Below are 12578 nucleotides of genomic sequence, written 5' to 3' on the forward strand. Positions count from 1 at the left end.
ACTGATTTTTATTCAAATATCTGGTGGTACTTGAGAATCCAGTTATATTTATGAATAAAGAGTTTGTTAAATAAAGGTAGCTGGTGTGGGTTTTTCTCCCAAGAGGAGTAGGTTTATTTCCATAAAAGGGCCATTCCTTGAATGAGAGAGTCAACTGTTGGCGTTGTGTAAGTTGGCTAGGTTTGCTGAGAGGTAAACTTCTCTCTAGGGTGGGAAGGTGTGAATTAGGCAGGCCAGTGGCAATCTGAGTAGACCAATTAAATATTGAAGACTGGAAAGGTGATTAAAGATTTAATAATAAAAGGGGGCAGAACCAGATAGATTCACAGCTATATTTTGTGAGATTGATTGAGACCAGATAATCTCAGTGTTATTTAAACTATTCTAGGTCACAGAAAAAGATGGAAATCTCTATGATTCCTATTGAGAAGCCAGCATAACTTGAACCTAAAACCTAAAAATAAGGGAAAGGAATACAGAACAAGCACGCTTTTGAATATAGGAGGAAAATCGCTAAATTAAATACTACTAAGTAAAATCTGGTATTTATCAAAAGGATAATAAATCATACCTAGAAAAGTTTATTCTGGGAATACAAGTGTGTTCAGTATCAGAAAATCTAGCAACATAATCTAGGACAATAACAAATTAAATAAAAAATATTATGATCATATCAATAGATGCTGAAAACTTTTGATAAAATTTAGCAGCCATTCTTTTTTTTTTTTTTTTTTTTTTTTGCGGTACGCGGGCCTCTCACTGCTGTGGCCTTTCCTGTTGCAGAGCACAGGCTCCGGACGCGCAGGCTCAGCGGCCATGGCTCACTGGCCCAGCCGCTCCGCGGCATGTGGGATCTTCCCAGACCGGGGCACGAACCCGTGTCCCCTGCATTGGTAGGCGGACTCTCAACCACTGCGCCACCAGGGACAGGGAAGCCCAGTAACCATTGTTAATTTAAAAACTCTATAAAAATAGGGACAAAAGCAGACTTCTTAAATATAACAAAAACCAATTACCAAACACACCAGTAGAGCTCATTGAAATATGGTTTCAATTAAAATTAGGAACCAGATAAGGATGCTTGCTATTGACATTATTTGATATTATCTTGTAGGCTTTCTAGCAAATACAATCACACAAAATGATATAGCTGGTAGAGACGTTGGAAAAGAAGAGATAAACACAAGCTGGTAATATGATTGTATAAAGCCCAAGAGATGTAGTACTATATCACTAGAGTTAATAAAGCATAAGAAAATAGGAAAAATAATGTATTCACAACAAGAACTACAGCAACAAGGACTATAAAATGCTTGTCTTAAACAAGAAAAGGAACATCTTTATGAAGAAAATTATTTTACATAAAACCTGAACAAATGGAAAGACATACCATGCTCTTGGGAAGTCAATATTAAAGAAATTGATTCTTTCAAAAGTAAATCCAATGTAATTATAATTAGAATATAACCTGTGTGTGTGTGTGTGTGTGTGTGTGTGTGTATGAATAAAACAAACTTAATGTTTAAATAAAAGAATAAGTGCCTCAGAATAGGCAAGAAATTTTTTGTGTGTGGAAACATTAAAAGCTGGTAATGATATGCTTGCCTTTCCTTGTATCAGAATGGACTTCAAAGCTGCATAGCAAATCAGGATGACAGTGACATAAGAATAGCAGGTAGATTGGTGGAAATAGAATGAAAGATCCAAAATAGATCCCATTGCGTATGAGAATTTAAAATATACGAAAAGTATTTCAATCAAATGGGAAAATGAAGATACTTTTATTTTAATTAATTATAATTAATTAATTAATTTATTTTTACTGTGGGAAGATAATATTAGTAGTCACTATGTCTTGGGTGTTGTGGATGACCTGGGATATGGTAGAAACAATGGGATTTTTGAATTACAGTTTTCCACATCAAACCACCAAAAGTTGCAAGTAATACATGAATTTAGTAAAGTTGTATGATACAAACAATACACAAAAATCAGTTGAGTTTCTATACGCTAATAAAAAAGTATCAGAAAGAAAAATTAAGAAAACAATTCTGTTTACAATTGCATCAAAGAGAGCAAAATACCTATGTATAAATTTGACCAATGATGTGAAAGACCTGCACAATGAAAACTGTAAGACACTAATAAATAAACTGAAGAAGAAACAAACAGAAAAATATGCTGTGATCTGGCATTGGAAGAATAATGTTAAAACGTTCATTCAGCCAAAGTACTGTACACATCCAATTCAATCTCTAACACAATTAAAATAGCATTTTTCACAGAAACCAAACTAACAATCCTATCATGTGTGTGGAACCAAAAAGGACCCCAAATAGCCAAAGCAATCCTTAGAAAGGGCAGCACAGCTGGAGTCAACTCACTCCATGACTCCAAACTATACTATGAAGCTACAGGAACCAAAACAGTGTGGAACTGGCACAAAAACAGGCACATACACCAGAGCAATAGAACAGAGAACCCAGAAATAAACCCACATGTATGTGGTCAGTTAATTTATGACAAAGCTGCCAAGGACATACACTGGGGAAAGTCCCCTTAATAAATGATGCCAACGAAACTAGATACCACACACCAAAGAAAGACACTGGGAACTGTTTACACCACACACAAAACTACCTGAAATCCACAATATTCCACATGGAGCCCTTCCTCTGCTGGCTCCTCTGAAAATGGACCCCCTCAGCAGTCAGCCACATACAAGAAGCTTCTCCCCACTTTCTCTTCACCTTTTACTTCTGGTGGTGCCTCCCAGCCAGTCCTGAAGACAGTGGGCTCCTGTCTTCATGGGTGAGACCCAGTGTTGTCCAGGAACTGAAGCTCCAGTGTGTCCTGAGGAGACCCACCTCCCATCATTGTGGACTCAGCCAGGCATTGTCCCGAAGCCAAAGCCCTGGTGAATCCCAGATTCAGTTCAACCAAAGTTGTGATGCTAATTGGCCTCAAGGAGTCCACATGTTATTGAGACACCGTAAGAAGATTACATTAGGAGCCACCATGTCTTGAATGCCATGGATGACCTGGTGTGCAGCCCCAAGGGTGGCGCTGGTGAGGCCATGGGCAGAGTGGGGGCAGGGGTGGGGTCAGACATCTGGCTGCCCTCCTCTTTGGCTCCAGGGTAGCTCACCGACTGTGGAGTTCCGGCCCTGTGGGGACCCGGGCTCCATTCCTGCTTCAGGTCAGTCCCCCTGCGCCAGGATACTTTTAATAGGTAGTGATGGCACAGCTGGCTATCCACATGAAGCATATAAACTTCCTCTGTGTAAACAAGGACTTTGTGGCTCTAGAGAGACAGTTTCCTCTGTCTTGGTTATTTTGATTTCATTTGAGACTGGTGGAAGTGAAACACTATTTTCTTTTAGCTTTTTATTTTAACAAAACTTCTGATTTACAGTCAAGTTGTAAGGAATTCCCATATATCCTTCACCCAGACTCCCCATATGTTAACAATGTACCACATTTACTTTATCTTTTTCTCTCTTGACATATTTCTCTTAACATAAGTTTAATAATTTCTTAATATTTATACTAATAATATTATATATTAATATATACAATACTAACAGTACATATAATCTAATACAGCATAGTGAGCTTAGTATGTTAAATAGCCTATCATATTTCCTGTCCATATTTCTCTGGTCATCTTGAAAAATTTTTTAACATAACATAACAGACCATACTTTGCAACTTGCTGATGTTCCCCTAAGATTTCTAAAATCTAGATCCTCATCCTGGCTCGCTCTCTCTTTTCCCCTTACAATTTAGTTGAGTGAACCTGTCATTTGTCCTATAACATGCCCACAGTCTCTGCTTACTCTTTGCATCCTCGTGGTGCTGTGCAGCCCATTCCTCTGCCCCTCTGTATTCCCTGAAGACTGGTTGTTTGATGTAGAGGCTTGATCAGATTCAAGTTTGATTTTCTTGTCAAGAATATTTCATACTGTTGGGCTTCCCTGGTGGCGCTGTGGTTGAGGGTCCGCCTGCCGATGCAGGGGACACGGGTTCGTGCCCTGGTCCGGGAAGACCCCACATGCCGCGGAGCGGCTGGGCCTGTGAGCCACGGCCGCTGGGCCTGAGCGTCTGGAGCCTGTGCTCCGCAGCGGGAGAGCCCACAACAGTGAGAGGCCCGCGTACTACAAAAAAAAAAAAAAAAGTTAGGCTCACTAATAGTTAATCTGTTTAGTTGATTTTCAAAAATCAGTTCTTGTATTTGCTGTTTTTAGTTATAAAAATTTATTACTTTTTGCTTTTCTCTATATTAATTCCTTCCTCTTAATTTTTCTTCCTAATTTATTGTTTTGCATACTCAAGTCATTAATTTTTATTCTTTTTGTTTATAAGCATTTTAGGCTATGAATTTTCTCCTGAGCATTTATTTAGCTATATAATTCCATATGTGAGGTAATAATAATAATAGTGGTAAATAAATCAACCTCTCATGAAAATAGTTTACAACTTTATATGAACACAGTCTTCTGAAAATAAACATTTTAAATACATATGGTTTCCTGTAACAAATTTTTTTTTTTTTTTTTTTTTTTTTTTTTTTTTTTTTTTTTTTGCGGTATGCGGGCCTCTCACTGTTGTGGCCTCTCCCGTTGCGGAGCACAGGCTCCGGACACGCAGGCCTAGAGGCCATGGCTCACGGGCTTAGTTGCTCCGCGGCATGTGGGATCTTCCCGGACCAGGGCACGAACCCGTGTCTCCTGCATCGGCAGGCGGATTCTCAACCACTGCGCCACCAGGGAAGCCCTGTAACAAATATTTTTAATTTCAATGTTACAACTATCCATGGAAGTATTTTTAAAAATTAATTAATTAATTTTTGGTTGTGTTGGGTCTTTTTTGCTATGTGCAGGCTTTCTCTAGTTGCAGTGAGCAGGGTCTACTTTTTGTTGTGGTGCGCGGGCTTCTCATTGCGGTGGCTTCTCTTGTTGTGGAGCATGGGCTCTAGGCACGAGGGCTTCAGTAGTTGTGGCATGTGGGCTCAGTAGTTGTGGCTCTCGGACTTTAGAGCGTAGGCTCAGTAGTTGTGGCACACAGGCTTAGTTGCTCCGCAGCATGTGGGATCTTCGTGGACCAGGACTTGAATCCATGTCCCCTGCATTGGCAGGTGGATTCTTAACCACTGTGCTACCAAGGACGTCCCCATGGAAGTATTTTTTTAAAACTCTTTCAATAATGTGGGAATGCTCCTTGGCCTTTTTAGTTGACTGATTCAGATAAATGCTCAATTCTGTAAGCACAAGATCCAGGGGAAAAAGATGTAGATTTCACTAAATTTTTGAGTAACTGATATGTAAATATTTTTGCTGTCTTCTTATCTATCTAACAAGACTCAATGGTTGGTTTATGACTGTTTTCTTTTTTCTTTTTTTTTCACATCTTTATTGGAGTATAAATGCTTTACAATATTGTATTAGTTTCTGATGTATAACAAAGTGAATCAGCTATATGTATACATATATCCGCATATCCCCTCCCTCTTGAACCTCCCTCCCACCCTCCCTATCCCATCCCTCTACATCATCACAAAGCACCGGGCTGATTTCACTGTGCTATGCAGCAGCTTCCCACTAGCCATCCATTTTACATTTGGTGGTGTATATACATTAATGCTACTCTCTCACTTCATCCCAGCTTCCTCTCCCCCTCTGCACCCTCAAGTTCTTTCTCTACATCTGAGTCTTTATTCCTTCCCTGACACTAGGTTCATCAGTACTGCTTTTTAAAATTCCATATATATGAGTTACATACGGTTTTTGTTTTTCTCTTTCTGACTTACTTCACTCTGTATGACAGATTCTAGGTCCATACACCTCACTACAAATAACTCGGTTTCATTCCTTTTTGTGGCTGAGTAATATTCCATTTCATATATGTGCCACATCTTCTCTATCCATCCATCTGTTGATGGACATTTAGGTAGCCTCCATGTCCTGGCTATTGTAAATGGTGCTGCAGTGAATATTGTGGTACACGTATCTTTTTGAATTATGGTTTTCTCAGGGTATATGCCCAGTAGTGGGATTGCTGGGTCTGGTAGTTCTATCTTTAGTTTTTTAAGGAACCTCCATACTGTTCTCCACAGTGGCTGTATCAATTTACATTCCCACCAACAGTGCAGGAGGGTCCCCTTTTCTCCACATCCTCTCCAGCATTTATTGTTTGTAGATTTTTTTTTTTTTTAAGCGGTATGCGGGCCTCTCACTGTTGTGGCCTCTCCTGTTGCGGAGCGCAGGCTCAGCGGCCATGGCTCATGGGCCCAGCCACTCCGCGACATGTGGGATCTTCCCGGACCGGGGCACGAACCCGCGTCCCCTGCATTGGCAGGCGGACTCTCAACCACTGCGCCACCAGGGAAGCCCCTATAGTTTTCTGAGTACAGGTCTTTTGCCTTCTTAGGTAGGTTTATTCCTAGGTATTTTATTCTTTTTGTTGTGATGGTAAATGGGATTGTTTCCTTAATTTCTCTTTCTGATCTTTCATTGTTAGTGTATAGGAATGCAAGAGGTTTCTGTGCATTAGTTTTGTATCCTGCAACCTTACAAAATTCATTGATTAGTTCTAGTGGTTTTCTGGTGACATCTTTAGGATTTTCTATGTATAGAATCATGTCACTGGCAAGCAGTGACTGTTTTACTTCTTCTTTTCCAATTTATATTCCTTTTATTTCTTTTTCTTCTCTGATTGCTGTGGCTAGGACTTCCAATACTATATGGAATAATAGTGGCAAGAATGGATATCCTTGTCTTATTCCTGATCTTAGAGGAAATGCCTTCAGTTTTTCACCATTGAGAATGATGTTTGCTGTGGGTTTGTCATATATGGCTTATTATGTTGAGATAGGTTCCCTCTATGCCTACTTTCTGTAGAGTTTTTATCATAAATGGGTGTTGAATTTTGTCAAAAGCTTTTTTCTGGGGCTTCCCTGGTGGCGCAGTGGTTGAGAGTCCGCCTGCCGATGCAGGGGACGCGGGTTCGTGCCCCGGTCCGGGAAGATCCCACGTGCCGCGGAGCGGCTGGGCCCGTGAGCCATGGCCGCTGGGCTTGCGCGTCCGGAGCCTGTGCTCCACAACGGGAGAGGCCACAACAGTGAGAGGCCCGCGTACCACAAAAAAAAAAAAAAAAAAAAAAAAAAAAAAAAAGCTTTTTTCTGCATCTATTGAGATGATCATATGGTTTTTATTCTTTTATCTTAAAGCCTCTTTGTCAGTGTTCTCCCTTTCCTTCAAGGCAGTTTGTTACATTGTTAACTAAGGCTTATAGCTTTGGTCTTCTGTTATAATTTTTAACCAAGATCAAATTAGTGACTATCAAACTTATGTATTTCTGATTTCAATGTTATTATTTTATGAATGAATTATTTTAATATTTCACCTTGAGTATAGTCATTAATTAGGTTTCTTGTGAATATTTGAACCTTTTTCCTGTCTTTAGAAATGTCATCTATCTCATCTATCCACAGAAGTATAGATGCTCACTAAGAGTTAAAAATTTGCATCAGATGGTGGATTTGGGGTGTTCATTGTACTATTTTTTTAATGCTTTCCTGTGTATTTGAACATTTTCATAATAAAAATCTGGAAAAAATCAGATCTATTTATATAATTATAAGAGACATCTAAGAATGTTTCAGAAATGATCAAAGAAGAGAGGGAGTTGGCCATTGGAAGAGACACAGTGGCTGTTTGAATTATAAGCAGACAGTTGTTACCCTCTGTTGTTTTTCCTCATGGAGAGTGGAAATGCTCTGGTGTGTGACAGGAAATATTTAGATTGGATAGTAGAGGGAATGGCCTTCTGTGGGAGACCATGCAGCTGCTTCCCCTTGCTTGTCTTTAAGAGCTCCATAGATGCTCTCTGTGTCACACGGTGGAGGTGAGGTGGCTATCCCTTTGGTTGGAGAGAGAAGACAGTTGAATGGTTTCTCAAACGGACCCAGGGACAGCTGCAACTCACAAAACTGTGTAGGGTTAGCCAGGATGGTGTCCAGTGCCCTGAAAACAGGAAGGGTGTAGATCAGGTTCTGCCCGCAGTAGACCTGCTGAGCTCCACAGATTCCCTCTGTGGATTAGCCTCTGCCTTGTATCTCACCCAGAGCGGTTCCATCAGAACTCTGAGTACAAGCCAGGGAGGGGCCCTGGAGTTCACAGAGCCCAGCTCTTTACGCTTCTGGGAATGAAGAGTTCATACCAACCAGGCACTTAACAAAAGTATGGGATTTTCCAAGAGAAACAATCCTTATGACATCGGTCAGGCAAATTTCCCTGATAGTAAAAAGTCATTCACAGGACTTCCCTGGCGGTCCAGTGGTTAAGACTCCGTGCTTCCACTGCAGGGTCACAGTTTCGATCCCTGGTCGGGAACTAAAATCCCACATGCCGTGTGGTGCAGCCAAAAAGAAAAGCAAAGTCATTTACCCAAAAGATAGTTGGTACCCACTATATCCAGAGCCATACTGAGACTATTCAGGCTACAAGATTGTTTCCAGAGTGCCATGCATGGTAACATCTAGCGGGACAGGTTCTGGATTCTGACCTGGATTTAAATCCTGACTCTTCCATTAACTAGCTATATAACTTTGGAAGCAAGTACCTTGTTGGTCTCTGTGCCTCAGCCCCCTCCTCGGTGGAGTGGGTTTCAGGATTACAGCACCTAGCTCATAGGGTCTGCTTGGAGGATTCGGGATAACATGTAGTGTTTGGAACACATGTAGTAAATGTTCAGTAAATGTTCACTATTGTTATTTAGCCTGGTTGTGTTGCATCCTCTTTGACAAGCCCCATGCTCTTCGTTTTCCAACCACTCAGCTACCTTAAACAGACCCCAAGTTACCTCAGGGCTGAGAAGCAGCTACTCTTGGATTTTCCTAGTCACCCAGCTGGAGGGGGTTTCCAGGCTTTCAGTAGCTTCTTGCCTTTCTAGCTTCATCAAAACCATTACATTCTCAGCTGAGAGGACTCTGACCCTTGCTATTGGGTTCTGTGGGTGAGGGAGCAAGTGAACCACCCTGTGGTGATGGTCTTGGGGTCTGTCCTCCTGTCCTTTCCTTTTGAGCTATAGGTGTAACTGTGGGTGATGAGATTCATTTAGCTCCACCACGGGCAGCCCCAGGGGTCCTGCTGTATTAACCTTCATCTACATTCAGGAGTAACATCCCTACCAAGGCCTGGGTGTAAGTCATTTTTGGGAGGCTTTGTGACTCCATGTGCATCTAGTATATAGATGTGTTTGGATGGTTTCCTGGTTTCTGTGGAATTTTGAAACTTGGAGCCCCAGGTATTGATTCACTGAGGGAAATGTTCCCCTCTCTGGAGTGAAGTTGTGGAGCTTCTCTGGAGACTTATTACAACATTGTGATAATAAGGCCCCAGCCACCTCAAATCCCTTGGCTGTTGATTGCTCTAACTTTGAAGCTGGAAGTTTGCCCTTTTATCCCCCAGTTGCAGAGCATAGTAACTTTGGGAAAGTTTAGTGAGTCTGGTTGAGGGAGTGAGGGAAAAATGGCAGGCAAGGCCCTTCCAAGGGCTGGATCAGTGGGGCTATGACCATGGGCATTGTGTGGCTGTGATGGGTGGGAGTGGTCCACGTCCAGGAGCTACAGGATAATTCCTCCTCTGTCCCTTTTCTAGGAGTCTCTGTCTGCCCCTCCACCTCTTCATCCATTGTGTCCACCGAGCTTGCCCACCCAGAGTGGCCTTCTCAAAACCTGGGCCCATCTCAAGTCATGGGCCTCCACACCTACAGCCTCTCTCTGCTCAATGTCACATCTTTAGATGGGCTTTTCCTGTCCATCATGTGTAAAACAGAGCCCCTTCTTATCCTTCCCTGTCCCCTTACTATGCTTACTTACTTTTATTCATAACACTACCTGACATTTTATTTACATATTTATATTTGTCTGTCTTCCCCACTAGAAGGAAAAGTCTATGAAGGCAGAGACTGGTGTGTTCACTGCTGTGTACTCTATACTTAGAACAGGCTTGGCACAGAAGAGGTGCTGAATAAGCATTTTTAAATGAAAACAAGAAAGCAAAACACCTCATTCCCAGAGGAGTCTTTGCACAGAGGAAAGTAGCTGTGGGGTCTGGGCAGAAGAGGAGATGTGCATTTCTTGCAGCATTTTTCAAGGGTTTTGGGTGTAAGATTCAGGAGTACCTTTTGAGAAGGGGATGTGAGGCATGAGAAAACCAACGGTGAATCATTTAGAACAATTCTCATCCTCTTGGGATGATTGGTCTCTCTCTGAGAATGATACCAGTTGACTCGAGATGTCTCAGCACCTTTGATTACTCCATTGAGATGAGCGTAATATGTTCTCATCCTTGGACCTCAGGAATGGGACCTAAAGTAATTTGAAGTATGGAGGATGAATACTGAAGAATATAGGCTTGCTTCCAGCCAGACAGGAACATTCCTTGTTTAAAGCACAATTACCCTTCGTCTTCCTGCTTTTTCTCCTGCCATTTCTCCTAACAAGAGTGCTCTTCTTGCTCCTCCCCCTTTCCAACTGCTACCTCCTCTTCTAGATCAAGTTCAAATTCTTCTTTTGTGAAGCCTTCCCAGCCATCATGGGGAAGAGCAACCTTTCCTTCCTTAAGCGCCTTTAAGTCTTACTGTTCATGCTTTCATGACATTTGGCCATAAATGATTTGGGGGCAACTCAACTACTAACTAACTAACTAACCAAAACTCTGAAATCTTTGGCTTCTCTAGTCTCCAAAGGTCATCCTTCCCTTCAGTGTTTAAAATCACAAAAGTCCAAGCTCGGATCCTGATCCACCACTGAAAGTTCAGCTGTGGACTGGTTCCCTACCCATGTAATTGCCAGAGGATGCTTACATTTTCTGCCTAGCCCTGCTGGTTCTGGAGTTCTGCTGGACTTCTGGCCATCTTGTGACCAGCTTCTCCAACTGCTACTGCTTTCCCCATACCTCCTCACCCCAAGTACAGACGAAGACCCCTGTATTATCTGTCCAAGCACATCACAGACCAGCACCTACCAAAGCTTTGGGATAATAGGAAGGACTTCTTGTACAGGAAAGAGGGAGGAAAACCCCATAGAACGAGATACAGGAAATTATTATTCTTGGAGTCCACCAGCCATATATACCTAGACAGGGCTTTTTTTTTTTTCCTTTTACACTTTCCTCATCCCTCATTCTGCTGCCACATGGACACAAAACCTACCTTCTGCCATGTAGTACCCTTGCCTATATCTGTCTCTGCTCCTTTCATCCCTGGGTGCAGGACCCTGATCTTTGAGACCCAGTAAGAAGGGAAAACCCCATTTTAGCCCCAGGCTCACTTCTCAGGACACATCTTTTTCTGCAGAGATGGATCTCATTCCATAATGCAAGCCATTTCAATGTCATGAAAGAGAGCAGTGTACCTCTCTCTGTCTTAACCATTGAAGACACTATTTTGGCTTTGCTGCCATAAAGCCATTGGAATATTTTCCCAAACAAACATAGTCTGTTCCCAAAATTGAATCTGAAAATTGCTGATAAGTTTAAAATAATTATTCTGGCTCTTAGACATTACATTTTCAAAAATTGGGGGGTTCAATCACATTAGAACACTTCATCACACATTTTTTTTTCTTTAAATGTGTTTTCTATCTTACAGAAATCAGCAGAATAGTAAAGCATCTAGGAGGAGATTGGTGGTGCCGTCTAAGGGAAGACCAGGGGAATCCGTCCCTTCCTTCTGAAGCTCCGAGAGTGTCTGGAGGTGGGTGTGTTTTGTTTCAAGAGAGCCACACTAACAAAAATGTACTTAGGAGTGATGAGCATTTCAGAATGACATTTGGTTAATTTGCATGAGAGATAGGACCGCTAACCAGAAATGCTCTGCCCAGTCCATTCCCTCCTTCTGCCCTGTTCCTCCCAGTCAGAACCACTCCCTGAGATCTCACTGACCCTTTGTAAAAGAAAAGTGTGTTCTTTCACCTCAGTCAGTGGATGTCTAGCATGGAGAAGTCTCAGGAAGCAAGCAATACTTCAGAAAGAGTTAAAAATTCCTCCCTAGTCATTCTGCCTGTCAGGAAGTAGGCAGTGGCCTGCTCACTGGATGAGCCCAAAGTCATCCAAAAGGGCAGGGGCGGCCACTCCCTGGGTAAACTCATCCTTCCTGGGACAGAGCCCCTGGGAACTGAGGTAATGGCAGTCATGAGGTGTGCTCCCCTCCTCCACCGCCAGGGGTCTGCCATGAGCTGGCGAGGAAGGCAAGTCATGGACACAGTAAAAGGTGAGAGGCATCGGGAGGTGCTCTAAGTGGTTGATTACTTACCAAGAACCTAGAAATGAGGGAAATGGATGGTTCCAATTAGTGGTTCTTAACGTTTTTTGAGTCACAAAGTCATATGAGAATTTGACTCTTCCCATCCTCACCCTAATCTACGTAGACACACCATTTCACGTATATTTCAAGGGTTTTCCCAGAATACCCTGGAGTTCATCTGTGGACCTTCTGCTCAAGACCATAAACCCCTGGAGGGCAACGACGGGGCTTGTTCACTGATGTGTGTCCAGTACCTACCCGAAGTGTCC

General features: G+C 42.2%; 1 long non-coding RNA gene across 1 annotated transcript in view; it reads left to right on the plus strand.

The window, feature by feature from the left end:
* The window catches only part of LOC131753461 (uncharacterized), a 93230-nt gene that overhangs the window by 55092 nt on the left and 25560 nt on the right, over positions 1-12578 (plus strand). The window contains exon 3 of the long non-coding RNA XR_010839632.1: positions 11656-11760. This is a non-coding gene — a long non-coding RNA (uncharacterized lncRNA). The remainder of the gene's footprint in view (positions 1-11655; positions 11761-12578) is intronic.

This window comes from Kogia breviceps, chromosome 3 (genome assembly GCF_026419965.1).
Source record: "Kogia breviceps isolate mKogBre1 chromosome 3, mKogBre1 haplotype 1, whole genome shotgun sequence".
NCBI classification, from domain to species: domain Eukaryota; kingdom Metazoa; phylum Chordata; class Mammalia; order Artiodactyla; family Physeteridae; genus Kogia; species Kogia breviceps.